Below are 13909 nucleotides of genomic sequence, written 5' to 3' on the forward strand. Positions count from 1 at the left end.
CTTACAGAAATGCATTAGGTTTGCAGTGTATTCGATTAGGGTTGTGATTTGCTTTTGGCCAGTGGACACATACCCTCTTTTGTTTGTGAAGTGAGCTGAAATGCAATGAAGTAAATCTTTGTCCATGTCAAACATCTAAAGCCTCATACACACTACTAAAAAACTGACAGCTCAGGTCAGTTCCGCTGTACTAACAATCTAATGTTAGTACAGCGATCTCCCCTGCTGTGCTATTGTGTTTTGACGGGGGGACAGCCCCCCCCATCAGTAAGCGCTCTCACCCATTGGAAATGAAAAGAACCCGCCACACCAGGTGAGATGAAGAAACCTAATAGACACTGTACGTGGGTCCCCGCCGCAGCTAACCTCCATATGTTGCAATGAATGAAGAAATGGCTGAATACCTGTAATGTTCCGGTACCTTTGGTACCCTAAATTACTCTTTTCACAAGTGTATGCGCCCCACCATTCTCTTTTGGAAAGGTGCGCATACACCTTTAAGACTGAAGCTGTCATCACTCAGCGCCGGACTAGATGGCTATTTAAATCGCCGGTTCTCACTCACATGTGTTCGTTCAAACACCCTTACCTGGATGCTAACTTGGCTTGAAGCTTTCGTGCTTGCAAGCATACCTCGCTGACGGAACCTCGCTGCGCTGATCCCTGCAACCCGCTTCCGGATCATCCGCTCCTCCTGAACCAACCTTCGGCTGTATTGCTATTAGTGCTAAGTACCCCGCAGGGGAACCCTCTATAAACTTATACTAAGCTTACACTATCTAGCTCTGCATAGTAAAGACTATTTATCACATCTGCATATCTAGATTGCTAGCTCTTAAGACTACTGCTACTTATTCCTGCACTGGGTTGATCTCTCTTGTATGTCCACCTGCTACTCTGTCATCTGCTACCATACATGATTGCTAAACCTACCTGCATCCATCTGCTACTGTCTTACCTTCAAGTGTCTATCACCTACCACCTCCACTCAACCTGTCTCTTAAATCTTCATCACTGTGTTACTACATACATAAAGTCACTCTAGGAACCAGCTTGTTGAGTGTGTGTATTTACTAGCTGAATTAAGACCTTCCACACATGATGAGTCATTGAGGTTGGGAATGGTATCTCAGCATCTCTCTTACATGACTACTGAAGTGGAATATTTCTGCAGCTGAAAATCCACACCATACATGAAACGCAGGAGCGTTACAATACCACGGCTGGTCCAAAAGTCCTTTTACTGCAATACCGACATGACACATGCAGGACACTGGCAGGCTGCATGGTTGACGCATTTCACACACTTAAAATGTGCTTAATCATAATCATTAAAGGAGTTGTAAAGTCAGAAGGTTTTTTATCTTAATGCATTCTATGCATTAAGATAAAAAGCCTTCTGTGTGTAGAAGCTGCTCTCAGCCCCCTAATACTTACCAATTCCCAAGACTGCGCTCTTTGCTAGAAAATATCAAATGGGATAGAACCCTAGGAACAAAGAACACGGAGGAAACATGGGAGTGCTTCAAGAGCATACTAAACAAATGGATTGACCAGTGCATTCCAAAGGGAAATAAATTTAAAAGAGCAAAACTAAACCCTGGGTAACTAAACTCCAACATAAAAATGCATATAATAATACTACTAAAGAAAAGGCCTTTAAAAAATACAAGGCTGAGGGGTCATTGGCAGCATTCAAGCATTACAAAGAGTGTAATAAGAAATGTAAAGACGAAATCAAGGCAGCTAAAATAGAACACGAGAGACATATAGCGGAAGAGAGTAAAAAAAAAAAACAAGAAATTCTTAAGTATATAAATAGTAAGAAAGCAAGGCCAGAACACATTGGCCCCATAAACGACGATGAAGGAAATTTGGCCACAGAGGACAGAGAGAAGGCAAAAGTGTTAAATAATTTCTTCTCTTCAGTCTTCACAAAATAATTGGGGGGGGGGGGGGGCTACACTAACACAGCTTGTAATGCTAAACTAAATAATACACCTCAGGAAGTACCCCCATGGCTAACAGAGGATAGACGTAGAACTAAACTAGAGAAACTTAACATAAATAAATCACCGTAACCGGGTGGCTTGCACCCGAGGGTTCTTAAAGAGCTCAGCCAGGTGATAGCCAGACCATTATTCTTGATCTTTAAGGATAGTCTACAGACGGGTATGGTGCCAGCTGATTGGAAAAAAGCCAACGTGGTACCAATATTTAAAAAAGGGCCGAGATATATCCCGGGTAACTATAGGCCGGTCAGCCTAACATCAGTAGTCTGCAAGATTTTGGAGGGGTTGTTAAGGGACCACATACAAGACTGTAGTAATGAAAATGGTATTATTAGTAGTAATCAGCATAGATTCATGAAAAATCGTTCTTGCCAGACCAATCTATTAACCTTCTACGATGAAGTGAGCTGCCATCTAGATAAAGGAAGGCCAGTGGATTTGGTGTATCTGAACTTTGCAAAGGCATTTGACACAGTTCCCCACAAACACTTACTGTACAAACTAAGGTACATAGGTATGGACCATAGGGTGAGTACCTGGAAAGAGAACTGGCTCCAGGGGAGAGTCCAGAGGGTGGTGATAAATGGGGAGTACTCAGATTGGGCGGGTGTGGAAAGTGGGGTCCCCCAAGGTTCGGTCTTGGGACCAATCCTGTTTAATTTATTCATAAACGACCTAGAGGAGGGGATATCTAGCACAATCTTGGTATTTGTGGATGATACTAAACTAAGCATGCCAATATCTTCTATGCAGGATGTGGAAACCTTACAAGCGGACCTGAACAAAATAATGGGGTGGACAACTACATGGCAGGTTTAATGTTGAAAAATGTAAAGTAATGCACTTGGGCATCAGAAACTCGAAAGCAAGCTACTCACTGGGGGGGGGGGGGGGGGAACCTCTGGGTGAATCTAAGATGGAAAAGGACCTGGGGGTACTAGTGGACAACAGGCTTGACAGTGGCATGCGAAGCCAAGCCGCTGCAAGCAAAGCCAACAAAATACTGGCATGTATAAAAAAGGGAATTCACTCCAGAAATAAAGAAATTATTCTCCCTCTCTACAAGACTCTGGTCCGGCCACATCTGGAGTATGCTGTCCAGTTCTGGGCACCGGTCCTCAGAAGGGATGTGCTGGAACTGGAACTGGAAAAAGTCCAGAGAAGGGCAACAAAAATAATTAGGGGAATGGAGGACATCAGCTATGAGGAAAGACTACAAGCACTGAACTTATTCTCATAGGGGATATGATATCAATGTACAAATACTGTACTGGCGACCCTTGCATAAGGAACAAACTTTTCAGAGAAAGGGAATACAATAAGACACGTGGCCACTCACTAAAATTAGAGGAAAAACGGTTTAACCTTAAAATACGTAAGGGGTTCTTTATTGTCAGAGCAGTAAGGATGTGGAATTCTCTTCCACAAGCAGTAGTATTAGCAGGGAGCATCAATAGTTTCAAAAAACTATTAGATGAGCACCTTAACCACTTTACCACCGGAGGATTTTCCTGCTTTACGTCCAGGCCACTTTTTGCAACTTGGCACTGCGCGACTGTAACTGACAATTGCGCGATCATGCAACCCTGTACCCAAACAAAATTTACGTCCTTTTTTCCCCACAAACAGAGCTTCCTTTTGGTGGTATTTGATGACCTCTGCACTTTTCATTTTTTGCGATATTAATAAAAAAAGAGCGAAGATTTTGCGAAAAAAATTGACATTTTCTACTTTGACAGTTAAAAAATATCCAATATACTCAATTTTGTCATATATTTAGGCCATAATGTATGTAGCTACATGTCTTTGACAAAAAAATCCTCAATGAGCGTATTTTTAAGATCGGAAGATTGTACCCCATTGCTGACCAGGCTATATTTTGCGATTCGGCGCTGCGTTATTTTAACGGACAATTGCGCAGTCGTGCGACGCTGTACCCAAACTAAATTTATGTCCTTTTTTCCCCACAAATTGAGCTTTCTTTTGATGGTATTTGATCACCTGTGCGATTTTTAATTTTTGAAAAAAAGAGCAACAATTTTGAAAAAAAAAACAATATTTTTTACATTCTGATATATAACATTCCCAAAAAAAAATTAAAAATCAAAATTTTTTAACATTTTAGGCCAATTTGTTTTCTGCTACAATCACAATATGTGTATTTTGATTGGTTTGCGCAAAAGTTATCGCGTTTACTAACTACGGGAAAGATTTGTCATTTTTATTGTTTATTTTTTTTTACTAGTAATGGCGGCAATCTGAGATCTTTTTGCGGGACTGCGACATTGCAGTGGACAGATCGGACCCCTAACTGACATTTTTGACACTTTTGGGGTACCAGTGACATTACTACAGTAATCAGTGCTATAAATATGCACTGTTACTGTAATAATGACACTGGCAGGGAAGGGGTTAACTTTCTTGGTGATCAAGGGGTTTAATGTATGCCTCATGCTTACTGACGTGTGTGGGGGGAGGGGATTGTGTGACACAGACACAGATCACAGGTTCAGCTATGCTGAATCCTGTAATCTGTCCCTGTCTGTCACATAGGAGATCCGCCCACTTTGTCACATAGGAGATCCGCCCACTTTGTTTACACAGGTGGGTGGATTTCCTCACTCGATCACCGCCTCTCCTCCCCTGGCCCGACCAGATTCTGTGTGCACCAGTTTTAGTAAATCTCCACTGTTAGACAGGATAATTCAGTTGTTTGCAGGCTGGTTGGTGGGCTGAGCTGGGAATTTGCTTTGGTTTTGTTTGACATGCGTCAGCCATTCCATGTGCGCCTTGCTGCGAAAGCCAGTTATGGCATACCTCCCAACAGTCCCGGATTCCGCGGGACTGTCCCGCAATTTTAAGTAAGTCCCAGGGTCCCACAGATCTGGGCAGAAGTCCCGGGACCCAGTGCTGGAACAAGTTCCAACACTGGGTTCCACTCAGTAGTAGTATACTCAGTGGTTGTGTGTGCTCTCACACACAGCACCAAGCAAGGATTACTACCTGCAAAGCTTTCCCTTTGTCCCCCCTGCCCCCCTCCTCAGTGCAGACATTAGTTGCTAGGACCGCCGGCGTCCTGGCAACTGATGACACAATGTTCAGGGCGTCCAAGCTCCGCCCCCCGCCTTCCTCTTCCGCTCGGCTCCCTCTTTGTGCCTATCAACTGGTCCGCAGCTCTGCCTCTGGTAAGAATTTTTTTAGCTCTGAGTCCCTGTAGCTTCTGTCTGTGTATTAGGGAGCGCCCGGCACCCAGGGCATGATTTGCCCCACGTTTGCTGGTGGATGCCCTTGGTCCTGGCACCACAACCGCCTGCATTGTTTTTTTTTTTTTGTTCCGTAGGCTTCTTTCCCTGCCTGTCAGGGCTGTAGCAGGGAGCCGAGTGAAGTGCTGTTAAACTCCTCCTCGGCTCCCTGCTACAGCCCTGACAGTCGGAGTTAAGTGGCACTGCACTGTCACTCCTCTATTCACTGATCGCCAGTCTGATTTTCCTCTCCTCTCTATACAATAGCATGAAGCCAGGCTGTATCCCTTCTCTTCTATGTTCACTGATGATCAGTGAGAGGGGATACAGCCTGGCTTCAGGTTATTGTATAGAGAGAAGGAAAGGTGATCAGTGAATAGTGAGTAACAGCGACACACCCCCATTGCATGTGTCAGAGGAGGTGAGTCTATTACTGAGTGATGGTTGCTGAGCACAGTAGGTCTAATGCTGATGCCTATTGGGATGTCCAGTCATATTTGTACACCCTGTACACTTGTTGTAACAGGACAGTGGAGGCAAGACTAAAAAAATGGAGGTTGTTATTCTATCTGGATGTAAAGTAACACTTAAAAGAAGTGTACTCCCCGCGCCTGGTTTTTAAATTAGATAGATAATAATAAAAGGTGAATAATGATAAAAATATTAAAAATAATAATAACAGCAGAAGCAGTAGTAAAAAAGTTGTGTGAAAGAAATAGACCTATTTGGGCTATCTACAGCGCATGCTAAATTATTGTGCAAACAATATGAAAATATATAATATATGATAGATATTAAATAAATATATGATCCCAATGCTTGATTAATAAAGTGCGAATAATAAAAATTAAAAATTTTAAGCTGGGGGGGGGGGTGTAGCTGGGGAAGGGATGGAGCTAGGGTGGGCATTTGGGGTGTATGGAGCTTGGGAGGGGGGTTATGGAGCTGGGGTGGGCATTTGGGGTGTATAGAGCCAGTGAGTGAGGGGGTGGATGGAGCTGGGGTGGGCATTTGGGGTGTATAGAGCTGGGGGGGTGGATGGAGCTGGGGTGGGCATTTGGGGTGTATAGAGCTGGGGGGGTGGATGGAGCTGGGATGGGCATTTGGGGTGTATAGAGCTGGGGGGGTGGATGGAGCTGGGATGGGCATTTGGGGTGGATAGAGCTAGGGGGTGGATGGTGCAGAGTCCAACCCCTGCATTCTGTACATTACACACTCCTGTCTCCTGCATTCTGTACATTACACACTCCTGTTGCCTGCATTCTGTACATTACATACTCCTGTCTCCTGCATTCTGTACATTACATACTCCTGTCTCCTGCATTCTGTACATTACACACTCCTGTCCCCTGCATTCTGTACATTACATACTCCTGTCTCCTGCATTCTGTACATTACATACTCCTGTCCCCTGCATTCTGTACATTACACACTCCTGTCTCCTGCATTCTGTACATTACATACTCCTGTCTCCTGCATTCTGTACATACACACTCTGGTCTCCTGCATTCTGTACATTACATACTCCTGTCCCCTGCATTCTGTACATTACACACTCCTGTCCCCTGCATTCTGTACATTACACACTCCTGTCCCCTGCATTCTGTACATTACACACTCCTGTCTCCTGCATTCTGTACATTACATACTCCTGTCTCCTGCATTCTGTACATTACACACTCCTGTCCCCTGCATTCTGTACATTACACACTCCTGTCTCCTGCATTCTGTATATTACATACTCCTGTCTCCTGCATTCTGTACATTACACACTCGTGTCTCCTGCATTCTGTACATTACATACTCCTGTCTCCTGCATTTTGTACATTACACTCTCCTGCACTATATACACAATACTGTACATTATATACTTCTCACCAAAGTCTTCATTGTCTCAACAGTTGCTGGTTGCTATGCAGTCTCTGACTATTTTAATGAAGTTCTTCTTTAAGGTAGGCTGAGCAATCAAAGCATATTTTATGAGTACTAGGAAGTCTGGGTTTTGTTTACCATATCCCTTAAGCCCCTCCCACTGCTAAGCAATTGGTCACACCCACAATTTGTCGCGGTACGCTACGCGCGCCGCAGGTCTTTTTCCTCTTTCAGTGTCCCTCATTGCGAAGTTCAAAAGGTGGGAGGTATGGTTATGGGTTGGGGCTAGTGGCCATGTGTTTGTAACTGTTACTCACATAACACTACATGGAAACAGAATAAACAGTGACGTTTTAAAGTGGTTTATCATTTTTTCAGGAGGAACGTGAAAAAATATCTTCTGTCCCTTGCAGAGAACAAAGACAGATTCACAAACCAGGACTACATACAGTGGGGAAATGTGTGAATTTCTGGATTTATTTTTGGGTAATATATCACAGCATATTTGAAAAAAAAAGAGTTCTATCACTTTTTAGTGTCGGTACTATGACTGACCTTGAGTCAGTGTTCAAAGAGCAGAATCTCTCCCTAACCCACCCTCAAATGCACAGCTCAATTATTTTCCAAATCGGTCAACAATTGTTTCATGTATGTTACAAAGTCAATTACCTTTTTGTGATGTTTTAAAGTATCCATTTTAAAATTGAACAGGGGGATAGAAAAGCTGGTCAATTGATGGTGGCATCTCTGTGAACATGCATTGAGTGTGCTACCATTTCTTTGGTCACCTGCAAAAGCCATTGCCTGTAAAAGCCTGGATCTTTGTATATGTTCAGCCATGCCCAAAAGTTTTGAGAATGACATGAATATACGTTTTCACAATGTCTGCTGCTTCAGTGTTTTTAGATCTTTTTGTCAGATGTTAATATGGTATACTGAAGTATAATTACAAGCATTTCATAAGTATCAAAGGCTTTGATTGACAATTAGATTAAGTTTATGCAAATAGTCATTATTTGCAGTGTTATCAATCAACTTCTGAGCCACATCCTGACTGAGGGCAACCCATTCTTGCATAACCAATGCTTGGAGTTTGTCAGAATGTGTGGGGTTTCTTGTTCACCTGCCTCTTTAGGATTGAATGCAAGTTCTCAATGGGATTAAAGTCTTGGGAGTTTCCTGGCCATCGACCCCAAAATTTTGATTTTTTTTTTTTGTTACCCAAGCCACTTTGTTATCACTTTTGCCTTATGGCAAGGTGCTCCATCATGCTGGAAAAGGCATTGTTCATCACCAAACTGTTCTTGGATGGTTGGGAGAAGTTGCTCTCCAAGGATGTTTATGTACCATTCTTCATTCATTGCTGGGTTCTTAGGCATAGCTTATTCCCTTGGCACACATAAATGGCCTCAGAATGCTTTACTGCTAGCATGACACAGGACTGATGGTAGCACTCACCTTTTCATTTCTGTACAAGGTTTTTTCCAGATGCCCCAAACAACTGGAAAGAGATTCATCAGAGAAAATGACTTTACCCCAGTCCTCAGCAATCCAATCCCTGTACCTTTTGCAAAATATCAGTTTGTCCCTGATGTTTTACCTGGAGAGAAATGGCTTCTTTGCTGCCCTCCTTGACACCAGGCCATCCTCCAAAAGTCTTCACCTCCCTGTGCATGCAGATGCAGTCACACCTGCCTGCTGCCATTCCTGAGCAAATTCTTCACAAGTAGTGCCCGCAGTTGAATCAATTGTAGGAGATTGTCCTGGCGCTTGCTGGACTTTCTTGGGTGCCCTAAAGCCTACTTCACAATGGAAATGTTTTTTTTTGGTATTAATCTGTATTAAAAAAAAATTAAAAGTCAGCAGCTACAGTATATGTAGCTGCTTACTTTCATTTTACGGACACTTCCATCCATCCATCGGCTTATGGTGCAGGCGTCGGCATCCATACTAAGGGAAACAGGAAGTCTGTTTCCTACTGAGCATGCGTGAGTAGCTCTGCGCTTTCTAAATAGTCCCGCTGTCTTCTAGGACCTGTGTGTCTCCCAGAACGCAGCGGGGGGGAAATGGAAGGGCTGTAAATGACGTAGGTCGCCAAGGCAATCTTACATGGAAGTGGAAGTAGTTACTTGTTTTTGATAGGTATCCGCTTCCCCCCTCCCCCTGAAAGGTGCCAAATGTGGCACCAGAGGGGGGAAGCAGATAAGCGGAGCTTCCACTTTTGGGTGGAACTCCGCTTTAAGTTAATTTTCATGGCAAAAGGTACTTTGCAATTAATTGCAATTCATCTGATCACTCTTTATAACATTCTGGAGCATATGCAAATTGCCATCATAAAAACTGAGGCAGCAGACTTTGTGAAAATTATTTGTGTCATTCTCAAAACATTTGGTCACGGCTGTACAGTGAGATCTGTTGGAGATCAGAGTGTCTGCTCCCAAGTAAGAAAGTGATTGTATGGCCTGACTTTTGCCTCTGCCAGAGAGAAACAAAATATTCTTATTTTTCTCTACTGGTAAACACAATTACTTCTTGCATGTCTATCTATATGTAGATAATGTGACAGGAAGTCAGGTAAATCTGTGGGTGTTGTCACAGACAGGAGATACATTTCCACCTGGTTTAGAAAATTCACCAATTACTGGTGTCGACTGCAGAGGTAGCCAGAAAGGTGTAAGGACGTTGAAAAGACTTCAGCTGTTCAGGATGAGGCAATTAAGGCCTCTATAAGTTATCCAGAGGATGATTACTGATTGCTGCCTCCTGAAGCGATGTGCGCTGAGGAGAGCAGTCAGCTAAAGACTTCTCAAGGTGAGGTCATGGACTTTTTCTGTGTGAAAGGAAAACAAATGGACTATTGATTGTCTGCTGTATGACTGTAAGATTCTGGTACCTTCGGTACCCTTCCAGCCCATTTCTTCCGCATTGCGTTCCACCATTTAGGTAGGTGGAACGCATATAGCTACCTGTCCCTTTAATTCTCATGATGTCATCACTAGGCGCCGCTCTGAGCGGCTATTTCAATCGCCGGCTTTCACTCACAAGGTGTTCGTGCAAACCGTTTGTTATACAGCCTTGTCTGATGCTGCCGAAGCCTCCAGCTATTTCCTGTATCTCGCTACTGATCCTGTATCTCACTACCTGATCCTTATCTCATTACCGGACCCCTCATCTCTCTAAACCAACTAGTGATAAGTACCCCACAGGGGATTCCTTCCTATCAACTTACACTATCTACTCTTGCATACTAAAGACTGTTGCTATCTATGCATTACTATTCCTATCATCTGCACTGTTACATAGATTGCTAACCTATCTGCATATTATCTATCACCATCTGCTAACACTCCTGAACATTACTATTGAGTGCCTATCATTGCTATCACTACTCACGCCTGTCCTTTCAGCACATCACCTCTATACTATCGTATACAACCTATCACTCCAGGAACATCTTATCTGAGTGTCTGTATATTTGCATGCTGAGGCAGGCTGGGCCACAATGATGAGTCTGGAGAGTTGGATATGGTGATTCAACACATCTCTACACGACTACTGAGTGGAAATTCTGCAGCTGCAAATCCAGTTCACTAAACAAACGCCGGAGCGTTACAATGACCAGCAGTGTCTGCCCAGCAGTAGGTTGGGACAGACTCCCTAGGTAGGTTCCTGTGTGTGAAGGTAGACGCCCACAGCGGCCAGGGTTTATTTTATTTTATGTTTGTTTTGAATTATGCTGTTTTTGATGCTTGCACTTGTGTGAAGAAAATTGCAAGAATAAACCATAGACTGTTGTTTTCAACTACTCCTCGGCTATCTCTCTGTGTAACGAACCCCCCCCCCCCCCCCAAGGGGTCACCCTCTCGCTACCGAGCTAACCCCTCACAGTAAATTAGAAATGTAAGGAAATTGGTCCAACCTAATTGTCTTAGCCACCCTAGATTTGCTTACAGCATTGATCTAATTTTTACATTTAACCTATACTTACACTCTTTTGACCATAAAAAGTCTTCCAATAGCTGATCAACATTTTTAAAATCATTGAAAAATAGACTCATTTTTCCAAAGAAGTAGTTGGACACTAGGACATCTTTGGGGTTTCTGACAGTGTAGATAATCTGAAAGTAAATTTAAAGTGTTAATTTAATCTTTAGTGATATCATTGCTTCTGGATAGCAGTCTGATAAAATTTGCATGCATCGTTTCAAGTGTAATGCAGAAAAAAACTTCAGCAAGAGTGCCAGAGTTAAGAAAAAGATGGTTACTGCAGGCGACACATGTGGCTAATAATATGAGGTTAATATAATATAATAAATACATTTTATTAAGTATTAAAATTATCCAAAAAATAATAAATCAAAAAATCATTTTAAGTGTAACTAAAGGCAAAACGTTTTATTTTAGTTTTAGATGAAAGAGTGAAGAGGGATTACAACACCTGTCATATTTTTTTTGCTGTTTGTGCATCTGTTAAGGGGATTTGCCCTCTCTATTTGTTGTGTTTACGGGTGGCCAGTAGGAAAAGAATTACCCCCTAAATTGGCAGTGGATCATTGGTGCCAGAGGTTACTTACCTGTGGTGTAGGATAGAATAGATTCTGTATTGTTTGTAGCTCTCTCCTTGGCTGTGGCAAATTGCGGGTTTCGATTCAATTTTATTTACCAAGGACAGTTGAATAGGTAATAAGTTAATGTCTATGTAGGTCATTTATAACCACAAACTAGCACAAAGTTATTTTGAGTTAAACCTCTAGCTAAAATGCAAAAATTGCTGGTCATTAAAGTAAAAGACCACTTGACCATGAGGGAGTTAAAGTGGCTGTAAACCCATTCATAAAATTTGAACTAAGCACATACAATATATCTGCAGTGTTTACTTGTCTCTCTCCAAAGCTCTAAGTGTAATTTCTCTCTGGTGCTTTGTTCCTCTGTTATCAGAATAGAACAAGATTTATTGTCCTTGTAGAAAACAAATTCACAATGAAATTACATTTGTATTCCACATGTAGCACTGTCCCCATAGGGCTTGCTTGATGACTTGTTGGGCCTCCTCTGATTACCAGCAAACAGTCACTTAGGGTACAGTTCATACATTCATCCTTACTCCCAAGGGCTCGCTTCTCAATAAACAATCCAGGGGTGTTGGTCTTTAGTATTTATCGAGGAACTTGGATTGGAGAAGGGAATAGTGGGATACTCCGCCTGGAACTATATACATTGTATAAGGACAACTCTCACTTCGCCTCACCAGGTTGCTTGTCAAAGCAGTCTCACTGCTTAAACCATATTGCCACATGTATGGAAAGGGTTAAGTCTCCTTGCTCTTTCTCCAGCAATAGACTTGATCTACCCTATCTTCAGGATACTTTCTAGCATCCCCTTTACTGACATCCATCCACTGACTCGTCTAGCCACAAGGGTGGTCCCCCTCAGGTCAGGCCCTTTGACACAGACCTAAACTCACTGTACTGCATAATCAGATCCTTTCAGCATCTCCCCTTCCAGTCAGCTTTACAGGGCTCCTGGGTTTAATTCCTCTCTAGCTCTTTAGTCCCTCAGGTCAACCAGCTGAGGCCGCATGGCACTTCTACAGAGGAGGAGACAGCCACCCCCTTCCTCCGGAACTCCGCTCTCCAGCTGAAAGAACCCGAGCACATGTGCTCCTGGCATTTATACAGTATCCTAGCATGCACCAAGGCATTTTCCTCTGGCAAATCACCAGGGCTGTACTAAATGCCTGTGCACTCATTTGTCAGGTTTCCTCCCACTGTTCAATATGCCTACCTATTGGACCTGTGTGAAACACTCTTCAGACAGACTGAGTTTCACCGGAGCACATTGAGTAGACCTTACCAGCAGATCCTGCTTTTTGGTAGACAGAGAACAATAATAGATTTACCTGCAATCCCTCTGAAAAGCAGAAAAGCTTTAAAACTATATTCTCTCTAGCACCTACCTAGGAGGGTGCTACACACACATTTGTCATACATCACAATTATCAACTGCGCATTTACCATACATGATTTATTTATACCAAAATATGAAAAAGTCCCCATATTAAAAGCAAAACAAAGCAATAAAATAAGACTATACTGTATGACCTCTTCATTTCATTCCTGCATTAAAAGCCTTAATAGCCCTATGAAAGAGCCAAGGCCTTACACAAAGGCGTGTCTTTCATGTCTTTTTGAAATTCCTCCACAGAGAAATCATTCTCCAGCTTTCTCAGCGATTGCCTGGAGAGTCTGGGAAGCTTAGCCAGCTTAAGATAGACCCATATCCATTTGTGCTTCTCTATAGGTGACAGATGATGGAGGTCCCCCTCCACATTATATAGTTTTTGGTAGAAGTCTCGAAAAGCACCGGCTATCTGGGGGGATGTGTATACTAGGTCACCTTTAGAGGACTTAATTTTCAAGATATACAAGGTCGTCTTTTTATACCGCAACGATCTGGCAAGTAGCTTGCCAGACTTGTTTCCCCATTCATAGTATTTATGAGAAAGTAAGTGGAATTTACGTTTGGTGGCATGGTCTAGAAGAGATTTCAGTACTTCCCTCGCCTGCGTCAGAGCCTCCAGGTGTGAGACGTGTAGGGACATTTTGTGAGACTTTTCTAAGTCCGCCACTATGCGCAATTGTTCAGTAAGCAGTTGACCATGCTCCCTCTTTTTCCATGCCCCAATCTCATGAAGATTGCCCCTCATTGTGGCCTTGTGTCCTTCCCAAACCAAGGAGGGAGCAATGTCCTCGGAGGCATTGTCGGTGAAGTATTGTTTCAAGG

General features: G+C 42.9%; 1 pseudogene across 1 annotated transcript in view; it reads right to left on the reverse strand.

Annotated features, from left to right (window-relative positions):
* Nucleotides 1–13909, reverse strand: part of LOC309568902 (sulfotransferase 2B1-like) — a 114215-nt pseudogene that overhangs the window by 30324 nt on the left and 69982 nt on the right. Inside the window, exon 4 of the transcript XR_014226127.1 lies at nt 11115–11244. The product of XR_014226127.1 is annotated as a sulfotransferase 2B1-like (transcript). The remainder of the gene's footprint in view (nt 1–11114; nt 11245–13909) is intronic.

Source organism: Pelophylax lessonae, assembly GCF_965119305.1.
Source record: "Pelophylax lessonae genome assembly, chromosome: 12".
In the NCBI taxonomy this organism is placed as follows: domain Eukaryota; kingdom Metazoa; phylum Chordata; class Amphibia; order Anura; family Ranidae; genus Pelophylax; species Pelophylax lessonae.